This window comes from Amblyraja radiata, chromosome 31 (assembly GCF_010909765.2).
Source record: "Amblyraja radiata isolate CabotCenter1 chromosome 31, sAmbRad1.1.pri, whole genome shotgun sequence".
NCBI lineage: Eukaryota > Metazoa > Chordata > Chondrichthyes > Rajiformes > Rajidae > Amblyraja > Amblyraja radiata.
Window position 1 is genome coordinate 13,632,473 of NC_045986.1, and position 25,705 is coordinate 13,658,177.

Genomic DNA, 25,705 nt, shown 5'->3' on the forward strand with positions numbered 1-25,705 from the left:
GTTGACATGGATGCATTGGGCCAACAAAGCTGGTTTCTGTGCTGTTTAAGATTCAATTGAATCAAATAATGGACATCGAAATAAATGTTAATTTATGTTCAATTGATGCAAATTTAATTCAGGCGAGCGAGGGGGCCATCGGAGAGCGAGGGGACCGTCGGTGGGCCACTTGGTGGGGGACCGGCGAGATCGATGGGGGACCTAGTAGGGGGAGGTGCCGACAATGAAGAGGAACCTTAGCAGTTATGGGGAAGGCAGGAGATAGGACTGTTCGGTTAACTTTTGTAACTTTGTCAGCGCCAAATCATGGCGACACTTGTGTACAGCCTAATGAGGTCTGCTACGTGATTTTACCGTGCTGTATGCGGAACTAAGCAGTACCTAGGTACTTGTGACAATATAGTATCATTGAATTGAATCGTTGAATTCGTACAAGTAATTATTTCTGCGGACAATTCACTTTCATGCCACACGATGGCGCCCCGATCCCATTTCATTTAACGAGACACCACCAAGCTTGGAAACAAGTACAGGAGGGAACTGCAGGTGCTGGTTTAAACCTCAAAGTGCTGGAGTAACTCAGTGGGTCAGGCAGCATCTCTGGAGAGAAGAAATAGGTGACGTTTCAGGTCGAGAACCTTCTTCAGATTGGGAGTCTGGGGAAAAGGGAACGAAAGATACAGATGGTACTTAAGACAAATGAATAGAGGATATGCTGAAAGCATATAATAATCAAGGACATTTGGAGCCCACAATGGTGCATTGTTGGCTGTGGGATAGATGATAACGAGTTAATACAGACAGCGGAACTCAACAGTAGGATGACTAGGGTGGTGGAGGGATGGAGAGAGAGGGGGTGCAAGGGTTACTTGAAGCTAGAGAAATCAAGATTCATACCGCTGGGTTGTAAGCTGCTCAAGGGCTTCTCTGGAGAATAGTGATAGGTGACGTTTCGGGTCGGGTCCCTTCTTTGTGCTCAACCTGACTTCAATTCAGACTTCAGTCTGAAGAAGGATCTCGACTGAAAGGTCACCTATCCATTTTCTCCAGAGACGTGGCCTGACCCGCTGAGTTACTCCAGCATTTTGTGTCTATCTTTGATATAAACCAGCAATTATCCAGAGAGGTCAGTCACCAAAGGAAGAAGATTCAATGACGACACAAGAATGTTGGAATCTTGAGCAAAATGCAAAATGATGGAGGAACTCAGCGTTTGTCAGCTGGCAGCTGTGGAGAGAATGCATAGGCAACGTTTCAAGTCAGGACCCTTCTTCAGTGATTCAAGGTCTCAAGTCAGCAGGATTCAAGAACAAATATCATGGTCTGAAACTTACCGCCCAGACATTTGGTAGATTCAGAAAAAATTTGCACATTTCATATGTAGCTCGAGGAGATTTGATACAGCATGGAAACAAGCTCATCAGCCCACCGAGCCCTCACCGACCATCGATCACCCATTCACACTAGATCTATGTTATCCCACTTTCTCATCCACTCCGAACACACCAGGGGCAATTTACAGAGGCCCATTGATCTACAAACCCACACGTCCTTTGGATGTGGGAGGAAACCGGAGGAACCGGGATGAAACCTATGCGGTCACAGGGAGAAGGTACAAACTGCAGACCGAAAGCACCTGAGGTCAGGATCGAACCCGGGTCTCTGGCGCTGTTAGGCAGAGGCTTTATCGGCTGTACACGTGTGCCCCACAGGACTCCAAAACCAGGTCTAGGAAGTGGGACTGATCTCAGCCAGCATGGAAATAATGGGCCGAATGGTCTCCTTTTGGCTTGCAAATGTCTACAATTTTGCCTGTAAAGAATGTTATACAGGTACTTCCAGAAAATTAACAAATTATTTTTTTTTTTTTTTTAAAAGGCATCGGAAATACACATTCCAAGCTTAAATCATCGGTTAAAATGATGTGTCACAGGAGGATGAATATTTCCTCCAGATGCTCACGTACTGCCAAAAATGGTCTAACAACCCGAGGAGCAGGTCAATTCCTCAGTATGTCATTGTGCGTTTCTCAGGACAAGTACCTCCATGTTCCGGTTTGCAGCAACATTGTTGGTGTCTGTATACCTACTCAAAGAGCTAAATGTTTATTTAAACTTAGAATTATTGACCTCTGGAATCTCTCAGCGATTGCAACGCCCTGGATATCTGTGAATGTTCCTACATTGTTCGGATGCTGACACATCAACAGTGTTTCTACTGTCCAATCGGATAAAATTCCATTCGTTTTCAACATCAAATGCAGATTGTATTTTCGTGATAGAATGTGTCGATGCATACCAGCTCAATGATTCAAGAGTACAATGACTCAATTGTATTTTATCGAGTCATAGAGTCATACAGTGTGGAAGCAGGCCCTTCAGCCCAACTTGCCCAACTTGCCCACACATGCCCCATCGACACTAGTCCCACCTGCTTGCATTTGGCCCATATCGCTTTAAACCTGTCCTGTCCAGATAGATAGATAGATAGATAGATAGATAGATAGATAGATAGATAGATAGATAGATAGATAGATAGATAGATAGATAGATAGATAGATAGATAGATAGATAGATAGATAGATAGATAGATAGATAGATAGATAGATAGATAGATGGATAGATAGATAGATCCTTTAATAATCCTTTACAGGAATTTACAGTGCCACGACAGCTTCAAGACAGACATAACACCACACATTTCCTCAGATAACTTCCATACTTAATAAGTTAAAATACAATGAAGGAATACTAAAAAAGTGCAAAGTTATTTTTGTGCATTGTAAAACCTTATAGCAGCTGGTATACAAGACTTCCTATATCTCTCAGTTTTGCACATTGGTGCAATCAGTCTCTGACTGAAGGTGCTGCTCTTGATCACCTTCAGGGCGTGGAGTGGAGGGGTGGGGTTGGTCATTATTGAACCCAGTTTGTTCAGAGTTCTGGCCTCTGCCACCTGCTGGACCGTTAGTTGCTCAGCCCCGACCACTGAGCCGGCCTTCCTGAACAGCTTGTCCAGTCTGTTTCTTCTGTTTTTTCCATTCGGCCCTTTGAGCCAGCACCGCCATTCATTGTGAACATGGCTGATCGTCCCCAATCAATAACCCGTGCCTGCCTTCTCCCCATATCCCTTGATTCCACAGGAGCTCTATCTAACTCTCTCTTAAATCCATCCAATGACTTGGCCTCCACTGCCCTCTGTGGCAGGGAATTCCACAAATTCACAACTCTCTGGGTGAAAAAAGTTTTTTCTCACCTCAGTCTTAAATGGCTTCCTCTTTATTCTAAGATGCTGGTTTAAACCGAAGACAGTCACACAAAGCTGGAGTAGCTCAGCGGGTCAGGCAGCATCTCTGTGAGGCAGCAACTCTAGCGCTGCGCCACCGTGCCGCCCTCCACATCTGGAAGATGCGCGGCGGGTTTGTAGGTTAATTGGCCTCTGTAAATTGCCACTAGTGTGTTGGGAGTGGATGAGAAAGTGGGATAACATGGAACGAGAGTGAACAGGTGATTGATGGTCGGCGTGGAACACAGGGCAGGAGAGACAACGTTCAAAATGCAGAGGTTCCCTGCAGCTCAGTGCTGGGAATCGCAGTCACGTTCCTACATGAGATCCGTGGTGGTGATTCAGAGCCCCGGGCACTGAGACCTGCTGTTTACATGACTCTGTGCATGACTAACTGCAACAGTACGCAACAGAGCCAAGCAAGTAGCAACATAGCCCATTCCAGAGAAACACGTAACACCTGGAGAGAGGGGGAGATAATCGTCCATGACCTAATCTGAGACATTCCTCTCTGTATCTTAACCTTTAATCTCCCATATTTCTTTGGTCGTTCAGAGGATGAGGACAGTACATGTAAACCCAGCATTCGAAGAAGGGTCCCGTCCCAAAACTTTGCCTGTCCATTTTCCTCCCCAGAGGCTGCCTGACCCACTGGGTTCCTCTGGCACTTTGTGTTTCACTCATGTTTCCAGCATCTGTTGTCTCTTGTGCCTCCGTTTTAAGGCCAACATTTCAAGTAACCGCTGCATTCCCTCTCTCTCCATCCCTCACCCATCCAAGTCGCACCAGCTTCTCGTTCTCACCTAGCGAACGGCGAAAAACTGCCTATTTCCTTTACCATATTGTTTTGCTTATCTTTCATTCATTTGTTCTATATCTCTCTACATCGCCATCTATATCTCTTGTTTGCCATTCCCCTGACTCTCGTCTGAAGAAGGGTCTCGACCCGAAACGTCACACATTCCTTCTCTCCAGAGAATCTGCTTGTCCCGCTGAGTTACTCCAGCATTTTGTGTCTATCTTCTATTTTTTTCCAAGTCTCTTCAAATTTTTGAACATTTTGATTAATAACTCGAGAAATAATGCATGATATTTTCAGATAAGGCGATTTTTGACTTCACGGGATAAATCTCTACCGGAATATGTAAAAATGTTACCGTTAGAGCATCGTTTTTTCGAGAAGATGTGATCACACATGAACAAATAAATACACAAATACACACACACACACACACACACACACATTCAAGATCAGAGTTTTATAATTATAAGGATGTTTGTTCTGCATGCTGAATTTTTAGATAAAGTGAAATAAGATACGATGAATTCGAGATGGCGCCGGTGAGCGGCGACTCTTTGCGTAATGTTCCCAGAGGAGGATCTACTGTCATCCAACACAATCACTCTACTCTTTTAAATCTCTTTTCTACCTGTAAACCTATTGCGCTTGTTTGAGTTATTGCATTTGGTTTAGCTTACAACCTAGCGGAATGAACATTGAATTCTCTCATTTTAAGAAACTTCATCTGACACTATTCACTATTTCTACATTTGATGCAAGCGAATGGTTTTCTTCCACAATCAGCATTTGTGGAATTGATTTTCCAGACAATCTTCTCAGCTCAATCATGGTGATTAGAATGGTAAGGAGGTGAGAGCTGCAGAACATTCACAACTGTGAATATTCTGAAACAGTGCTTATTAAGCAACATTTTTTATCCTCAGCAGCAATTTTCTTCTGCTCTCCACTGATGAGGTATCTGAATCTTAAAAGAATCCTCAGTAGATTGAGGAGATTTGGTATATTCATGAATATGCTCCGGTTTTCTCCCGCATCCCAAAGACGTGGGGATTTGTAGGTAGAAATGTTGGTTAATTGGCCTACGTATAAAATGGCTCTAATGCAGAGAGTGGATGAGAAAGTGGGATAATGTAGAGCTAGTGGTGAACGGGTGATCGATGGTCGGCGTGGATTCGGTGGGCCGTAGAGCCTGTCTCCACACTATATCTCTAAACCAAACTAAGGACATCAGGGTACTGGAGTAACTCAGCGGGTGAGGCAGCATCTATGGAGAGAAGGAATTGGCGACGTTTCGGGTCGAGACCCTACTTCAGACTGAGATCGGGGGGGGGGGGACGGGGTGGACATAGATAGAATGTATTATAGAAAGGTAGAATACATTCTATCTTTGTCCCACCCCTCCCCTGGCATTTTGCGTCTACCTTCGATTTTACCAGCATCTGCAGTTCTTTCTTACACATAAGAACATCAGAGGCTTCTTAATGGTAGCATTCAGAGATAAAAACAAAGGGCTGGAGGAACTCAATGGGAGCATCTATGAGGGAAATGGACAATGTTTTGCCTTGGATCCCTTCTTCAAACTGGTGGAGTTTTGAGGAGAAGGCAGGCAAAGAGAGATGGGGGTGGGGTAAAGCCGGGCAAATAATAGATACAGGTTGGGTAATTGGCAGATGAGTGGAGTAAGTGAGAACAGCTAGTGATGACAAGGGGGTAAAGGGGATAAAGGGGTCTTTGGGCAGCACAGTGGCACAGCAGTTGTGTTGGTGCCTTATAGTGCCAGAGACCCAGCTTTGTTCCCAGGCTATGTCTGTGTGGAGTTTGCACGTTCTCCCTGTGACCACGTGGGTTTTCTCCGGGTGCTCCAGTTTCCTCCCACATTCCAAAGACGTGCAGATTTGAGGGTTAATTGGCTTCGGTAAATTGTCACTAGAGTGTGGAATAGAACTAACTAGACTAAGTGGGACCGTTGGGTCCCAGTCACACGGGAGGAGGTTGTGGGGGCGGGGGTGGGGGGGTGAAGGGAGGGGTGTTGTTAGGGTGGTTGTTAGGGGGGTTGTTGAGGGGGGGTTGTTGTGGGGGAGTTGTGGGGGTTGGAGGGGGGTTGTGTGGGCATGGGGGCTTGTGAGGGGGAGGGGTGTGTGGGCGTAGGGGAGTGAGTTCGGAAAAAAAGGCGGGGGAAGAGCCATGGGGAGAGGGGGGTCATCACGGGGGAGGGGGGAGGAGCCAGCGAGGGGGACCAGAATGGTAGTAACTGGAATTGGCAGTGCGATGGGGACTCACAGCAGGCACTGGTCATTCTCTTTCGTCTGGATCAGAGTCTCTGCTTTCCATTTGGCGACGTCTCCGACTCCAGGCTGGGTCTCCCACTCTGGGCTGGGCTAGGCAGGGTCTCCCACTCTGGGCTGGGCTAGGCAGGGTCTCCCACTCTGGGCTGGGCTAGGCAGGGTCTCCGACACTGGGCTGGGTCGGGTGTCTCCGACGCTGGGCTGCTTCGGGTCCCTCCGAAAGTCCGGTTGGAAACCTCCGCCGGCCATCCTCAGCTCCAGTAAAGATGCGATGGCGCAGGAAGGGGGGGACCGTCCCGGGGAGTGACAGGGGGAGAGAGTAATCCGTGCAGCACTGACTGGCGGAAGAGATCGATCAACACACGCGCGGCTTTTAAGATTTTTAAACCTCGCTAACTTTAACGACATTCAACCGGCCGGAACGAAACGGTGCACTCGCAGCACAGGAGAACGGTGAGTGAACTGGCGAAAAATCGTAGCGATATCGCAAACCGCTTTTGCGCAAATAGAAAAACCGCACAAACCGGAAGATAACAAGATCAGAGTTTTTAGTTATGTGTAGATAGATAGATAGATGTACGGGTGATCGCTGGTGTACGCCTTTGGAGTGTGGGAGGAAACCGAGGATCTCGGAGAAAACCCACGCAGGTCACGGGAGAACGTACAAACTCCGTACAGACAGCGCCCGTAGTCAGGATCGATGCCGAGTCTCCGGTGCTGCAACCGCTGTAAGGCAGCAACTCTACCGCTGCGCCACCGTGCCGCAACTATTTTGTTTTGAGACACGAGAGAGACTGCAGATCTGGGAATCTTGAGCAAAGACATAAAGTGCTGGACAAACTCAATGGGTCAGCAATGCTCAGATGCTCCGTGGCCCACTGAGTTCCTCCAGTACCTTTTTTATTCACCTTGTTTTGAGATAGTGGACAACGGAAATGTTGCCATCATTTGTATTTAAACCCAGCTATGATGCCCCTTCGCTAAATGTCTCATTGCCCAGCACAGCTCAGGCAAACTCCGAGAGTCCCAGACAAATTGAGCAGACACCAACAAGAGCAACATGTCATTGATGATGAATACTGTGTTCATGATCTCCTCAAAGCAGGAGGAACACTGGCAGAATTCTACGATTTAATAAATAACGAGCCATTTTGCTGACCCATTCTGATAAAAAGCAATTGCTTTATATTTATAAAAGTCAAAAACGGAGCCAATAATATGTTAGATTGATGGCCTTTGCAATATGTGACTGGATTTGAAAAATGTATAAAAACATATTTCTGAATTCAAATCCTCACAAAATATTAACTGCCCTTTGCGATAAGCTTGTAACTGTGGAGATAAGTAACTGATAGATTTATTAAAGCTAATCTGTTTTATGTTTCATCGGTTTCTGTTTCTTTTTCCTGTCATGAGTGGGTTGCGTTCTTAATGTGGTGCAGTTCCTCGAATGCCCTCTGAACTCTGACCCTTGTTTGTCAGTGTCAACCTGACATAGTCGCATGTTTTGTTCCCGCTGCTGGGGAGGGTGATGATGAGTCACGGTGTGGGAGATGGATGGAAAATCTGCTTGAATGATGCCAGGACCAACAATCTTGCTCTCGATGTCAGTGACAATGAGGTTTGTTGACTTTAGTAGGGGAGAGCCAAGAATCCACGAACATGTTTTCATCAATGGTTTAGTTGTAGAGAGAGTCGACAACTTCCAGTTCCTGGGTGTGCATATCTTTGAGGATTTGTCCTGGGACCAGCACAATGATACAATCACTGAGAAGGCCCTTCAACACCTCGACTTCCTTAAGGGCCTGTCCCACTTACGCGACCTTTACAGGCAACATGTTTGAAAATTCAGCGGCGACCAGAAAGACACAACGACTCTTTGGAGACCTCTCACGACCATAGGAGACCTCTCATGACCTCTCATGACCATAGGAGACCTCTCACAACCTCTCAAGACCTATCACGGGTCGCGGCAGTCGCCTGTAACGGTCGCGTAAGTGGGACAGGCTCTTTAGATTATTGAGGAGACTCAGTCTACCAATGGATACTGTTTTGAATTTCTGCAGGTGTACGGTGGAGAGCATATTGACGAGTTGAATCACGGCCTGGTTCAGCAACTCAAACGGCCAGGAATGCAGGTAATTATATAGAGTGGTGGACACTGCTCGGTCCATGTGTAGGAAGGAACTGCAAGTGCTGGTTTAAACTGAAAATAGACACAAAATACTGGTGTAACTCAGCCGGACAGGAAGCATCTCTGGAGAGAAGGATTGGGTGACATTTCAGGTCGAGACCCTTCTCCAGAATGAAGGGTCTCGACCCGAAACAACACCCATTTAGTTTCAACCCCAGGAATTCAGTCCTTTAAGGACAACCCGGTGGCACAACTAGTGGAGCCGTTGCCTCACTCACAACACCAGAAATCCAGGTTCGATCCCGACCTTTGGTGCTGTGGAGTTGTGTGGAGATGGCCGTTCTCCCTGCGACCATGTAGGTGTCCTCTGGTGCTCCGGTTCCCACCCACATCACAAAGACGCATGGGCTTCTAGGTTAATTGGTGTCTGTAAATCACTCCTAGTGTGCCGGAGTGGAAAGGTGGGATAACATAACAAGTGTGAACGGGTGATTGAGGGTCGGCGTGGGATCGGTGGGCTAGAGGGCCTTGTCCCATGCTGTATTGCCAAACTAAACTAAACTACTATCTCCCCCACCATCGCATTAGTTTGTTGTTGCACACCATTGTAATTTGGAAGAGTGCCTTGAAGTTAAAGGAAAGGAGATCAAGAAGATAATGAATATGTCATCCAGAATGCTAAAAGAATCCAAACCAGGTAAGGATTTGGATTAAAACATTGATAAATTATATTGTTTACAAAGCCAGAAGCAAAAAAAGAAACTGGGATATGTGTTACAGAAGGCAGATGTGAGCTGTTGCTTGGAAAAGCAACAACATCAGGGTTAGCAAGAACAGGGATGACTTTGTATAGGAGGGAACTGCAGATGCTGGTCTACATCGAAGATAGACCCAAAATTCAGCAGGCCAGGAAGCATCTCTGGAGGAAAGGAGTCGAGACTCTTTTTATGACTGAGAGTCAGGGGAGAGGGATGAAAAGGTACAGAAAAAATCAGAGCCAAGAAAATATGGAGCCCACCATGATCCATTGTTGACTGCAAGAGATGATAATGATGGGATACGAACAGTAAAACTAGCAGAATGACTGACGGAGAGAGAGGGAATGCAAAGGTTACTGAAAATTAGAGAAATCAATCCTCGTACCGCTGGGCTGTAAGCTGCCCAAGCAAAATATGAGGTGCTGCTCCACCAGTGGAGGGGGCCCAGTACGGAAAGGTCTACATAAAGTGAAATGAAATCATTTCAGAATGTGATTTGCGATGACGTGTCCTGATGGGAGTTTGTCCAATAGTTAACTGGAAGACAACACTAACTGCAGCACAGTGGCGCAGCTGGTGGAGCTGCTGTCTCACTGCGCCAGAAACTGGGGTTTAATCCTGACTTCGGGTGCTGCCTATGTGGAGTTTGCATGTTCCCCTGTGATCATGTGTGTTCCTCCAGGTGCTCCGGTTTCCTCCCAAATCCCAAAGACACGGGGTTTGTGGATTAAATGGCCTCTGTAAATTGCCCCTAGAGTGAATGAGGAAGTGGGAAAGCATAGGACGAGTGTGAACGGGTGATCGATGGTCGGAGATAGACACAGAAAGCTAGAGTGACTCAGCGGGCCAAGGAGCATCTCTGGAGAAAAGGAATAGGTGATGTTTCGGGTCAAGACCCTTCATCCCCTTGACGGTCAGTGTAGACACATTGGGCCGTAGGGTCTGTTCAGATGTTGCTTCTCCCAATCAATCAAACCAATGCAATGTCTCTTGACCATCGCAATGCCTTTGGCCTCATCCTTGGCAGAAATCTCCTCAATTATTAAATCTAGTCCGTTCTGGGCTCTTTCTGTTGGCTGCTGCCCTCAGCCATCCCTACACTGAGCCACTGGGAAAATCCAAGACAAGCAGATTCATCATTTTTACATTGCTCGTCTAATAACAAACTCAAGGCAGTGACCTTGCCCACTGCTCTGGTTGTCTGGGGCAACTGTGAAATATTTGGACTCACGCAGGGTGGCACAGTGGTAGAGTTGCTGCCTTACAATGCTTACAGTGCCTGAGACCCGGGTTTGATCCCGACCACAGGTGCTGTCTGTACATTCTCCCCGTGACCTGCGTGGGCTTTCTCCAAGATCTTCGGTTTCCTCCCACATGTCAAAGACGTAAAGGTTTTGTAGGTTAATTGGCTTGGCATAAAATGTAAAATTGTCCCTGGTCTGTGTAGGATAGTGTTAGTGTGCGGGTATCGCTGGTCGGTGCGGACTCGGCTGGCCAAAGAGCCTGTTTCCGTGCTGTATCTCTAAACTACTCCAATCCTTTAACTCTCCAAATCACTTACCTGTTTAAGAGTAACGGGAACACGAGCATGATTTAATTTGGTCACCCCCAGCAAACGGAATGCTGCTTGTTCAGTCCAGGTAATGAGATTGCCCTGGTTTGCCCTGATTCATCAGTGTGATTCAATGCTTTGACCATTTAGCAGTGTCAGGCACTTTGAGGAGAATGATGGAGCATTTTCTTGTTGGCTTGCATTACCAGCAAGATACATCTCATTTGTCTCCAGGCAGATTAAAGGCAGCTACATGCATCCTGATTAATTATCCTAGACAGGGCTAAGAGCTGTATTCGCTTGCCAAGTCATTTAGGAAATGCACACTAATTAACATATCGATTCCTTCATACAATCCACAATTCTCCTGAGTCCGCAGTTAAACTGCACCCTGGCATTTTCTCAATAAGTCATAAATCTGAATGATATAAAACAAATTTTACTCTTGGTATCGATTGGAGATATTAACATACCATTCTCCCAGAGAGCTAAGAAATACTCGAATGATAAAGATGAAAGTTTCACTTCACCACAACAACGACGTCTGATCCGACAGCACCTACAGTGGATTGAAATGTAGCCCATGATGCTTCAAAGAAACACTATCAAACTAAAACTAAGGTTGTACCATCTAGTGAAATATTAAAACATGCAGGAAATCTGCAATACTCAGTAGGTCATTCATTGTCCATTCTGTGTTGCCCTTGGACTGAGTGGCTTAGTCATAAAGTCATACAGCGTGGAAACATGCCCTTTGGCCCAACTTGCCCACACTGACCCACATGCCCCATCTATACTAGTCTATACACCTGCTTGTATTTGGCCCGTATCCCTCTAAACCTTAGGGCAGCACGGTGGCGCAGCGGTAGAGTTGCTGCCTTACAGCGCTTGAAGCGCCGGAGACCCGGGTTCAATCCTGAGCTGTCTGTACAGAGTATGTACGTTCTCCCCGTGACCGCATGTGTTTTCTCCGAGATCTTCGGTTTTCTCCCACACTATTGTCTATTGTCTATTGTCTACTCCAAAGACGTACAGGTATGTAGGTTAATTGGCTTGGTGTATGTGTAAATTGTCCCTAGTGTGTGTAGGATAGTGTTAATGTGCAGGGATCGCTGGCCAGTGCTGACTCGGTGGGCCGAAGGGCCTGTTTCCACGCTGCATCTCTAAACATGAACTAAAGGAAACCTTTCCTATCCATGTACCTGTCTAAATGCTTCTTAAACGTTGCAAAGATACCTGCCTCAAACTACCTTCTCTGGCAGCTCGTTCCATACACCCACCACCCTTTGTGTCAACCTCCGGTTCCTATTAAATTCTTCCCCCACACCTTAAAGCTAAGTTGTAAATCTGTGTACAAGAGTGTGAGAAAATAATGGGTGGTTTGCTGGGTTGTTTCAGAATTACCCAAAATGTGGTTTGTCCATTCCCTCCACAGAGGCTGCCTGGCCTGCTGAGTTCCACCAGCCCTTCAACTTCAAATACAAGCAAGATAGATGGTAATACACACATGTACAGAGAGACATAGGTGCAGTAAGAAATCCTGTTTGCTGCAGCATCACAGGTATATAGATTCTGATAACACAACACGAGAAAAACTAATTATACATAAATCACATCTAAAATTCTAAAAGGATGCAGGCTGTTAAAATCGAGATGTTAGTCCAAAATCCCAATGAGGTTTGGACCAACCATGAGGTGGTCCATAAAGATCCATTGTCGAGATGGGGTTTGGCTGTGCAGGTCTGTTCAAGAAGCTGATCTTCATTCGTGTCCATCTTCCATGTTTCAAATGTTGACATCGCTGTCATCGTCCGTCCTGAAAAGGACGCAAGCTTCCGGCGACAATCAGTGGGAGCCATCACTTGTTGCAGTAGGTGATGGTGGTGGCAGAATTAGCTCCGGACACTTCCAGTTTCCAGCCCCCGCGACGTGGACGCTTCTGCTATGGGGCCATGAACCTGATGGTTGTAGGAAAGTAGCTGCTCCTGAACCTGATGTTGTGGGGCCTCAGGCTTCTGCATTTCCTTCCAGATGGTGGCAGGGAGAAAAGGGCAGGGCCCTCTTATTTCAATTTGCAGTTGGTATTGGCACTGGTTTGTTATTGTATTGTGTACCGAGATACAGTGAAATACTTTAGAATGCAGAAACAAGGAACTGCAGATGCTGGTTTGCACAAAAGGGCACAAAGTGGTCCAGTAACTCAGCAGGACATATTGCAGCATCTTTGGAGAACATGGATAGGTGACATTTTAGGTCAAGACCTTTCTTCAGACTGGAAAGCGATGTTTTGAGTAATATCCAGAAAATTATCCATACGTGGTTAAAGTCAGTCGATGCAGAATATAGTGCTTCAGCTGCAGTGATAGTGCAGATAATAGAACAAGTCAAGGCTGCACCATGGATTGGAGGATCGGGAATACATCCTTAGCTTCTAAATCAGGGATCAACAACCTACGGCCCCCGGGCCGAATGCGGCCCGTAACCTGAAATCATGCTGCCCGCAGGCGGATTTTGTTTCCCGTATTCATCCGGCCCGCGAAGCGCCGAGCTCTGGCTACACCGCATCCTGCGCAAAACCGCTGGCACGGCTGTGCACCTTCTGTGAACATGTTTAAGAAAGCACTGCAGATGCTGGAAAAGTCGAAGGTAGACAAAAGATGCTGGAGAAACTCCGCGGGTGAGACATGCAAAGGTTGCGTGAGGCTGCCTCACCCGCTGAGTTTCTCCAGCATTTTTGTCTACCTTCTGTGAACACGTGATTTGATGCCTGCCATCCGGGACGGGATAGGGGCGGGATCCATGTGTACACGTGATAGATGTGGCCCGCCATCCGTTCACAGACATGCGTCCCGGCCCCTATGCAGAACAAGATTGCCGACCCCTGTTCTAAATGGTCTGTTCAATAGTCTGACAACAGCAGAGAAGAAGCTGGCTTTGAATCTGGTGGTATGTGCTTTCACGTTTTGTATCTTTGGCCGAAGGGAGAGGGAAGAAGATGGAATGACCGGGGTGTGAGTCCCCCTTGACAACATTGGCTTCTTTCACAAGGGAAGTAGATAGAATTGATGGTGGGGGGGGGGGGAGTAGGGAGAAGGCTGGGGTACTGGGGTGCCTTCATAGCTCTCTGCAACATCTTGCAAGGTAAGAGTCAACTATATTTGGTCACACAAAGGACACAGATGGAGCAGATAACACATTTCCTTCCCTAAAGGGCATTAGTAAAACAGGTGCTTTGTGATCACTGTTACTTTTTGTTTTAAAGGCCGCGTTATAAATCTGACATAAGTTCCACAGCTGCCATGATAGGATCTGAACGCAGATCTCTGGGTTGTTAGCCCACCTCTCCGGATTGCATGGTTTGGAAACATCTCAATCCAAGACCGCAAGAAATTGCAGAGAGTTGTGAATGCAGCCCAGACCATCACGCAAACCAAACTCCCTTCCATTGACTCCATCTACACTTCCCGCTGCCTCGGCAAGGCCAGCAGCATAATCAAGGACCAGTCTTACCCCGGTCACTCCCTCTTCTCCCCTCTCCCATCAGGCAAGAGGTATAGAAGTGTGAAAACGCACGCTCCAGATTCAGGGACAGTTTCTTCCCAGTTGTTATTAAACAACTGAACCATCCTTTCAACAACTAGGAAGGGGTCGTGACTACTCCCTACCTCATTGGAGTCCCGCGGACTATCTTCAACCGAACTTTACCTACCTTGCACTAAACATTATTATTCCCTTATCATGTATCTGTACAACGGTGGTTGGCTCGACTGTAATCACGTATTGTCTTTCCGCTGACTGGTTAGTACGCAGCAAAAACTTGTCACTGTATCTCGGCACATGTGGCAATATACTAAACTAAACTGAACTATCCATTTCATATCATTACTGCCGTGTCTCCGCAATACACCATTTCATTCACATAAAAGCAGGGAAGATCAACAGCAAAAGGTGAAATATTATTAACAACACAAATAGTTTACATTTATGTCATGCCTTTAATATGGTGAGAACATCGCAAGGCACTCGACAAGCTGTCAGCAAGCAAACATATTTACACTAACCCCAAAAATGCAGACTTGAAGGCAGATGAGCAGAAGTTCAGGCAACGCAGCAGATTTGAGGAGTTCTGAAAGGATTAGAGGGACATGTGAGAGGGGGGTGTGGGGAGGCACATCAGAACTTTGTGCATGTTCTACCCTTGGAGATACAAGAGACTGCAGATGCTGGAATTCTTGGCTAAAAAACAAACTGCTGGAGGAACTCAGCGGATCAGGTAGCGTCTATGAAAAGGGAATGAACACACAACGTTTTGGTTCAGAACCCTTCAGGCTGGGAAAAGTCCCAAACCTAAATGGCATTTGCCCATACCCTCCACAGATCATAAGACATAGGAGCAACTTTGACCCACCGAGTCTGCTCTTGCATTCAGATCGTGGCTGATCTATTTTTCTTTCTCAACCTCATTCTCTTGCCTCTCCCCTTAAACTTTGACACCCCTATTGATCAAGAACTTATCATTCTCTGCTTGGCCTCCACCGACATCTGTGACAACGAATTCCATAAATTTACCACCCTCTGGCTAAATAAATTCCTCCTCATCTCCATTCTCTAGATACGTCCTTTTATTCAGAGGCCGTGCTCTGTGGTCCTAGACTCTCCCACTAGTGGAAACATCTTCTCCACATCCACTCTATCTAGGCCTTTCTGCCTGATGCTGCCTGACCCACCGAGTCCCTCCAGCAGTTTGTTCTTTGCTGTGCGTCCCACCGTTATAAATCTTCCCAAAGAGTAATAACACTTAATAACACTTAGCAGAATATAATTTAATCTGTCATTGCTTGTTCCCAGTTTACCGAATGATCCATGTTATCCTGTAACCTACGTGTATCCCCATCACTAGCAACAAGGCTATTAATTCTTGTGCCGTCTGCAAACTTACTAATCACATTATCTACATTTTTATCAAAATCGTTAATGTATATTTGGGGAAAAATGGCGAGGAGATGAACCATGTCAGATGCAGGAATTCATGGCATGGATTCAATGTTTTACAATGTTATAAAGCGTGTTTATATAGTTCTAGTTGGTTTCTCCCAGAAATGAATATAGTGACTGCCTTCTGCAAAAACTGCAAGTAATAAATATAAATAAAATAAAAGCTCGGTTATCTGGCTCATCACGCGCTGTTTATTGAATTAAATACCATTAATTAGATAGTTAATTAACTAAGTCATCAGTTGATTAAATACCAGCCTGACCAGGCCCCACTGCTGCTGACCCTCAAAACTGATCCTCCCTCAAACACTGCCTCCCCTCAACAGTGACTCCCCCAACACTGATCCTCGCTCAACACTGCCTCCCCTCAACAGTGAACTCCCCCAACACTGATCCTCGCTCAACACTGCCTCCCCTCAGTACTGAGTTCCTCAGCACAGCACCCCCTCAATAATCACTCCCTCAACATAAGGCGGCATAGAGGCGCAGCGGTAGAGTTGCTGCCTCACAGCGCCAGAGGCCCGGGATCGATCCCGGCTACGGGTGCTGTCCGTGCGGAGTTTGTACCTTCTCCCCGTGACTGTGTGGGTTTTCCCCGGGTTCTCCGGTTTCCTCCCACACTCCAGAGACGTACAGGTTTGTAGGTTAATTGGCTTCAGTAAAACCTGTAAATTGTCCCTCGTGCGTGTAGGATAGTGCTAGTGTACGGGGAACGCTGGTCGGCACGGACTCGGTGGGCCGAAGGGCCTGTTTCCGCGCTGTATCTCTAAACTAAATTAAACTCCCTCAGTACTGTCCCTCCCTCAACATTCTCCCCCCTCAACATTACCCGTCCCTCAGCACTGATCTCCCTCCGGACAACCCGCCCTCCGCAATTGACCTTTCCTGAAGATTTCACAACACTGTGCCTGCATTTTCCCACCAACCAATTCCGAACAGTCTTTGGCTTTGGCTGGACTGTGGATGAGTGAACTGGGTTTTTATGGTTAAACAACTGTTCTGATCAATAATGAAAACTGCCCAGTGGGAATCCACTGGTGACAATTATTCTTCACACAGTTTGGTCCACCCCCTCCCATTTCCTGGCTGGAAAATATGGTGCCTTCCCCAACCATTCCATTAGGGTGAACGGGTGATCGATGGTCAGCGTAGACTCGGTGGGCCGAAGGATTTCTGGTGCTGTGAGCCAATACCTCTACCACCCGCACCACTGTGCCACCCTTAGAATAGACCAATATCAATGACAAATGGTCATAAGGTCATAGCCCGCACCGCCATTCGCTCATGGCTGAACACTAAACAGACACACTTACCCACAAACAGTAGACACAAGACACAGAACACAAGACACTACCCTCCCCTTTATACCGCTATCACCCCTCTCCCCATCAAGTCTACTCCGCCATTTAATCATGGCTGATCTACCTCCTCCCTCCTAGCCCCATTCTCCTGCCTTCTCCCCATAACCTCTGACACCTGTACTAATCAAGAATCTTTCTACTGTATCTCTGCCTTGAAAATATCCACTGACTTGGCATCCACAGCCTTCTGTGGCAGAATTCCACAGATTCACCACCCTCTGACTAAATACATTTCTCCTCATCTCCTTCCTAAAAGAACGTCCTTTAATTCTAAGGCTCTAGTCCTGGACTCTTCCACTAGTGGAAACATCCTCTCAACATTCACATTTTTAGCCTTATTTTTTTACTTCCCTTTTCATCTTTCAGCTATTAGCCACCCTCCCTGTGTTTCCATCAATTTCTGCTTTTCCTGGGGCTCCTATATTTAGCTCCTTACATTGTGCGTTTGCACAGTGAATGCCCTTCAGTATCAACTTCTTGGCAGATACCTTTCCTGTTTACCTCTGAAAGCTAGACAGCGACAGGAAACATATGGAGAGCTCTCAAAAACATTCAGGAGGTAAAGGCCATGCACAATTCTGCTTCCCATTCAGGTTCCAGGTTCTAGGTTCGAGCCTGGTGTTTAGTTATAAGGAGACGTTTTGGAAGGTCCTGCACTGTTAATTGGACCTTGCAGGCAGCTAGCACACACTTACACTGGGACTTACACACAGCCCTGGGAAAGGGAATCTTTCGCCCATATTGTTCTAAGGGACTCTGTTCAGTCATCGTTTCCTGTGTGCGTCAATCCAACGTAAAAAGATGCAGGGTTAACCTTGGTTGTTTGAGGTTGTCCACTATTTAGTGATCTCACAGTGAGATCCTTTGCCTTGAATCCACATTGCTGCCCGATCTCCACACTCCCCAATTCCTGTAGAGTCCAACAATGAACTCAGCCTCCAACACATAGAAACAAGGAACTGCAGATGCTGGTTCAAACAAAAAAGGACACAAAGTGCTGGAGTAACTCAGCGAGTCAGGCAGCATTCTCTGGAGAGCTATTCTCTGGTGGGGGATTAACTGTTCACACTAGTTCTATGTTATTTCCCTTTCACTCCTCTCTTCCAGCTTTCTTCTCCCACGCTACAATCAGTCCAAAAATGGGTTTAAGAAGGAACTGCAGATGCTGGAAAATCGAAGGTACACAAAAAAGCTGGAGAAACTCAGCAGGTGCAGCAGCAGCTATGGAGCGAAGGAAATAGGCAACGTTTCGGGCCGAAACGTTGCCTATTTCCTTCGCTCCACAGATGCTGCTGCACCCACTGAGTTTCTCCAGCTTTTTTGTGTACAGTCCAAAAATGGGTCCTGACCCCAAATGTCTCATCCAAGTTCTCCACATATGCTGCTTGCCCCATTGAGTTACTCGAGCACTTTGTGACCCATTCAGCCTTGAGCACCTCAGTCTGTGAACCCAAGGATGACCTGCATATGCTGACTGGATGCCTCATGCCCTAGTGTGGCAATTCCAGCCCACAGGAACACAAGAGGCTGCAGACAGTGGTGGACTCAGCCCAGTCCATCATGGGCACCACCCTCCCCACCATCGGAAACATCTACATGAGATGCTGCCAAGCATGAGAGGCGGCAACTATTGTCAAGGGATCTCCACCATCCAGGCCATGCCTTCTTCTCACAGCTACCGTTGGTCTGGAGGTTCAGTTTAGTTTAAAGGTACAGTGTGGCGCCATCTGGTGGTCGGGCCACTGGTTAATCGAACCCTCGTTCATCATAGAAACATAGAAACATAGAAAATAGGTGCAGGAGTAGGCCATTCGGCCCTTCGAGCCTGCACCGCCATTCAATATGATCATGGCAAGAATCATGTGACTGAGGGGCTGGGGTTAGAAAGGAAGTCGAGGGTGTACCCTGTTGCAGCGACACACCGTGACTGGGCTCAGCAACACTGCTCTTGTGTTTGTTTAATAAAGCTTGTCCTTGAGATCACAACGTCTGACTCACTTTATCGCGCTTTAACAGCGTGGAAACTGGCCCTTCGCCCCCCCCCCCCCATGCTGACCATCAATTACCCATGTACTAGTACTCTCCTACACACTAGGGAAAACTTACAAGAAGCCAATTAACCTACAAACCCGTACAAACCAGAGCACCCAGTAAAAGCCCACGTGGTCACGGGTAGAACGTACAAACGCCATCCAGACAGCACCCATAGTAAGGATCGAACCCAGATCTCTGGCGCTGCCTGGCAACAACTCTACCACTGCGCCATTGTGCTGTCCCTCAAGTAGAGAAGCCTGAAGTCTCACATCACCAGGTTCAGGGAGAGCTATTTTTCTAGAATCATTAGGTTGTTGAACAAATCCACACAACTCTAGTCCCACCTTGACAACAGAATGCTCTTGCATTTTTTTTTTAAATTGTGTTTTGCTCTCATGTCTTGTTTTTTTGAATTTTTTTTTTCTTGTTAATGTCTTGCAGAATTTAACGTGTGATTGATGCATAAAGTGTTTGTGTGTTGTCCTTGTACGTGCGAGGCTGCTGAAAGCAACTCACCGTACCTGCGCAGAGACAGTAAATTCATGCTGACTTTTATTTGAGGGAATTCCATGCATCCACAAGCCTCTCCCTGCCTGCATAATTTTGGTTTTAATCATCCGATCTGCATCCAAAAACAATGCATCTTCTGTAAGCTCTTCCTGCAACTTCTTCCATGAATTGGTCAAACCTACTCGCCCTTGCAAGCAGAAAAGGAGGATGTCATTCAGCAAAAAACAGAGTGTTGGAGGAACTTGGCAGGTCAGGCGGCAGCTATGGTGGTTAAGCTACAAACACTTCCCATACTCTCCCTTCCCTCCCCCCACTTTTTCCTCCTCCCTTCCCTGTGCCCCGCCTGGATGCGCTCCCACTGATTCATTTCCCCTTCCATGTATATTCCTTCCTCTGGCTTCACACTTCTATCACCATCTCTTTACCACATATTTTTTGTCTTTTCATCTCTGGCTTTTTGTCCAACCATTTGTCTATCAAGCACCCCCTCACCTGCAAACACCAACCCCCTCACCTTCATCCAGTCTGAAGAAGGGTCTCAACCTGGTACGTCACCTATCCATGTTCTCCAGAGATGCTGCCTGATCCGTTGAGTTACTCCAGCGTACAAAGCTGATTATTTTTTAATGAATTGGCACAGAAGCTTAAAAGACACCAAATTTGCAATGCAAGAGTACATACTTCAAAGAACATAGAACATATTCTTGACATAAAAAATCTTAAGGGATTGGACAGGCTAGATGTAGGAAACATGTTCTCCATGTTGGGGGAATCCAGCACCAAGGAGTCACAGTTTAAGAATAAGGGGTAGGCCATTTAGGACTGAGACGAGGAAAAATCTTTTCAGCCAGAGAGTTGCGAATCTGTGGAATTCTCTGCCACAGAAGTCAGTGGAGGTCAATTCACTGAATGTATTCAAGAGAGAGTTAGATACAGCTGTGAAGGCTAACGGAATCAAGAGAAAGCAGGAACAGGGTACTGATCCTGGATGTTCAGCCATGATCATATTGAATGGCGGTGCTGGCTCGAAGGGCGAATGGCCTACTCCTGCACCTATTTTCTATGTTTCTTTCAGGTACAGCACAAGAACATGATGCCAAGATAAGCTATCCTCTGCCTACACTTAATCCATACCCCTGCCATTCCCAGCATATCTTTGTGCCCATGTAAAAGCCTCTTAAATGCCACTGTCGTATCTTCCTCTGCCACCATCCTGGCTGCGTGTTCCAGATACCCAACACTCTGTGCGATAAACATGCCCTGCTCATCGCCTTTAAACGTTGCCCCTCTCCCCTAAACATCTGCCCTCTAGTCTTTGGCATTTTCAACCCTGGGAAGTCGGTTCTCACTGTCTACCCTATTGATGTTTCGACGAATGCAACGAACCTGGCGTGCACAATCAAATAAGATCAAGTTGTCCTGCAACTCCAGGCTGTGCATGCCATACGCAAGAAGAAGAAGCTGTATCAGTGCACCTACCCTTCTCTGCCTCCTTGCCCGAAATCTTAGCTTGCAGCTGTTTCAAAGGCCTTCAGATTCATGTTAACTTCAAGATTTGGCACCGCACCTTTAAACAAGACATTCCACAGTGCAGATTGAGAGCAGATTTGTCATTATGCCCTTTAGTTCTGGCGCAAACCCTGTCAAGAGTGTTACTTCTTTGTGACAGTTCAGCACATTATTTTGGGCTCTCATGATATCACTTTCCTCATCCACCTCCAGGCTACCGTTTGATTTAAAGAACAGCTCCCTTGTTTGCTTTAAAAGCTAAAAGGTTCTCAGTTTAGTTGGTTGTCACGTGTGCCGATCTACAGTGAAAAGCTTTTGTTGCCTGCTGACCAGTCAGCGGAAAAGAAAGGCATGATCACAATCGAGCCATTCACGCCGTTCAGATTCAGGCTAAGGGAACAACGTTTAGTTCAAGAAAAGGCCAGCAAAGTCCGATCAAAGATAGTTCGAGGGTCACCAATGAGGTAGATAGTAGTTCAGGACTGATCTCTAGTTGTGGTGGTATGGCTCAGTTGCCTGATAACAGCTGGGAAGAAACTGTCCGAGGGTTCTTGGGTTGGGACCAGTATACCTGGGTTCCCAATGTCGAGAGCCAGAGCACTGGCATTGTCCCCTGTCTATCCAACAGGCAGGGATAACTTGGTGCATGGTTTAGTCCAGTGTTAGGTCATTTGCAACTGCGATGTGTGCTCTTGTCAGTCTACATGTAAACGTTCAACAAATGAGTAGTCTTCAGAAGATAGAACAGTGCAGCATGGGAATAGTTCCTTTGGCTCACAATGTCTGTGTCAAACATGATGCCAAGTTAAACCAATATCCACTGCCTGCACGTGACGCACATCCCACCATTCCATCGAACATAGAAAATACACTGTAGAACAGTACAGCACAGGAACGGGCCCTTCAGCCGCCAATGTTTGGCTGAACATGACGCCAAGTTGAACTGATCTCATCTGCCAGTGCATGATCCATATCCCTCTATTCCCCGCACTTCCATATGCTTAGCCAAACGTCTCTTAAACGCCACAGTCGTATCTGCCTCCACCACCACTCTTCGCAGCACTTTCCAGGCACCCATCACTCCCTGGGTAAATAACATGAACTGTGTTACCATGTTCTGGATTACACCACAATGCCAAGCTGGGGAATGGGTGGCAGGTGCCAGCTTGCCCTCAAGGTGGTGGCTCCAATGGTCCTGCCATGTGGCCACTTGGGTTTCCACCGGATGCTCCGGTTTCTGGCCACATCCCAAAGACGCTCAGGATGATGGGTGCATCGGTCCCTGGAAATGACACCAGGAGTGTGGGTGAGCGGAGATCTAGGGTTGGTTGATGGGAATGTGAGGAATAGTTGTTGATGGTTGCTGAAAAGGTTACAATTATACCAGACTTGCAACTTGATGGAACTCATAGAGTTATAGAATCATAAAACAAGTGGAAACAAGCCCTTTGGCCCATCTGGCCCACACCGCCCAACATGCCCCATGTACACGAGTGCAAACTGCCCATATCCCTCTAAACCTAAGGTAAACAAAATTGCTGGAGAAACTCAGCGGGTGCGGCAGCATCTATGGAACGAAGGAAATAGGCAACGTTTCATCCCGAAACGTTGCCTATTTCCTTCGCTCCATAGATGCTGCAGCACCCGCTGAGTTTCTCCAGCAATTTTGTCTACCTTCGATTTTCCAGCATCTGCAGTTCCTTCTTGAACATTCCTTCTAAACCTGTCCTATCCACATGCCTGTCCAAATGTTTTTGAAAAGTTGTGATAGTCCCTGCCTCAACTACCTCCTCTGGCAGCTCGTTCCATATACCCACCACCCTTTGTGTAAAAATACTGCCCCTCGGGCTCCAACCAAATCTTTCCTCCCTCATCCTTAAACTTGTTTTGGTTTTCAACCCTCACTTTGAGCCGATAACGGTGGAGTATTTCTACCTTTCAATTTCTTCACTTCAAGAGTCCATCATCGGCTCTGACCTTCCTTCCATCGAGGGGATTTATCGCAGTCGCTGCCTCAAAAAGGCTGGCAGTATCATCAAAGACCCACACCATCCTGGCCACACACTCATCTCCCTGCTACCTTCAGGTAGAAGGTACAGGAGCCTGAAGACTGCAACAACCAGGTTCAGGAATAGCTACTTCCCCACAGCCATCAGGCTATTAAACCTGGCTCGGACAAAACTCTGATTATTAATAACCACTTTCTGCTATTTACACTTTACCAGTTTATTTATTCATGTGTGTATATATTTATATCATGGTATATGGACACACTTATCTGTTTTGTAGTAAATGCCTACTATGTTCTGTGTGCTTAAGCAAAGCAAGAATTTCATTGTCCTATACAGGGACACATGACAATAAACTAACTTGAACTTGAACTTGAACTTGAAGACTCCGGAGACTCCTGAGTGTTTTATTGTCATATGTCCCGAAACGGATCAATCAAATTCTAATTTGTAGAAACACAACATTTATGTAAACAAGGTACTCAATATATATCATAATAAACAACAAAAAGTTCAATATATAAAAATGAAAAAAACACAATATTTTGTAAAGTCAAGAACAAAGCCCCAAGTCTCTAATGCAATCAAGTTTGTAGTTCAAAGGTTCATTTATTGTCACATACACCATTGGTGTAGTGAAATTCAAGTTGCCATTGCAGCACACTAATAAGAATACAACACAACATTAAGGAGAATTTAACATAAAACATAAAAACATCCTCCCACAATGGTTCCCACTTTGAGGGAAGGCACAAAGTCCAGCCCCCATCCCCTTGTCCACCCACAGTCGGGCCTATTGAGGCCTCTGCAGTCGCCGCTACGGGGCCCGATGTCTCAGGCCCTTCTCGCCAGGTGATGGTGCTCCGGCGTAGGGAGAACCCTCTCAGCGGCATGGGGCACCTGGAACGGCCACTTCTTTACCGGAGACCGTGGCTTCTGAAGCCGACAGGCCGCGCTGGACGAAGCTCCACCACTGGCGATCCCAGCGAGAGATCCCAGATGTTAAAGTCAGCGCCGCCGCCCGCGGCAGGCCGCTCCACAGACCCGCAGTTCCGCGATGTTCAATCGGCGGACTCAGCATTCCGGAACTCCAGCGCGGCGACCCGGGCAAGGCATCGCCCGCTCCGCGATAGCGCTGCAGCGCTGCGCCTCCGGCGAAGCTGAGGTTCTGGCCGGTCCTGTCAGGAAACGCCGCTCCAGACCCCGATGGTAGGCCACGAGGACGGATCGAGATGCTGCTCGGAGGAATGCGGCCTCTCCGACCAGGTAGAGACTGAGGGAGTTTGTAGTATACGTAATGCACAGAATAAGCTAGCAATGAACTATCTGGCACATTGATCCCTTTCCCGTTCAAATCAAGAGTAACTATCTGCCCTTCAAACGTTTCCTCACAACCTCAAGCTGACTTTTGGTGGGGCAAGGGGGCCTGTTTCCATGCTGTATCTCTACAGCTCTGCTCAAGCAATGGACCATACATGTCAGACTTGGCAGCAATGCCCACACTATACAAATGAAAAAGAAAACCCCACACACAGGGCAGCACAGTGGGGCAGCGGTAGAGTTGCTGCCACAAAGTGCCAGAGAGACCCGGGTTCAATCCTGACTACAGGTGCTGTCTGCGCGAAGTTTATATGTTCTCCCTGTGGCCTCATGGGTTTTCTCCGGGTGCTCCAGTTTCCTCCCACATTCCAAAGAATGTAGAGGTTTGTCGGTCATTTGGCTTCTGTATATTGCCCCTAGAGTGTAGGATGTGAGTGTGGAATTCTCTGTCTCAGAGAGCGATGGAGGCGGGTTCTCTGGATACTTTCAAGAGAGAGCTAGATAGGGCTCTTAAAGATAGCGGAGTCAGGGGATATGGGGAGAAGGCAGTAAAGGGGTACTGATTGGGGATGATTAGCCATGATCACATTGAATGCCGGTGCTGGCTCGAAGGGCCGAATGGCCTCCTCCTGCACCTATTGTCTATTGTCTATTGTTTACTGATAACTTAGAACTAGTGTGAATGGTCGGTGTGGACTCGTTAGGCTGAAGGGCCTGTTTCTACTCCAAATTTCAAACACTAAAACTAAAACATGGAAAGGGTGAATGAATCAATGCGCTGGATGTCGGACGATTATTGTGTGCTCATTTTGGGCTTCGGTATCTCATTTGCACCTTACGTTTATCAATGGTGTGGATCGTTATCAGCCGAATGCATTCAATACGAGCTCCCAGTCACCTGAAGAGGAAGCCCGATTACTGGACCATGAAGGATCAATCCCACCCTTCACACCCATCACCTTGTACCATCTCCCTCAGCCCAGACCACAGCTCTTGAGTCAGACTACGAGCACAGAGTACTATATTCATGAGCTGTGGGCTGGAGCTTTTCCAAAATCTCTGCTAAATCCATTTCCTTAATAAAAGTAGCGAAGCTTCCAGATGGTTTTTAAGGATACAGAGCGGAGCATTGATTGGTTGTGTGATTCATC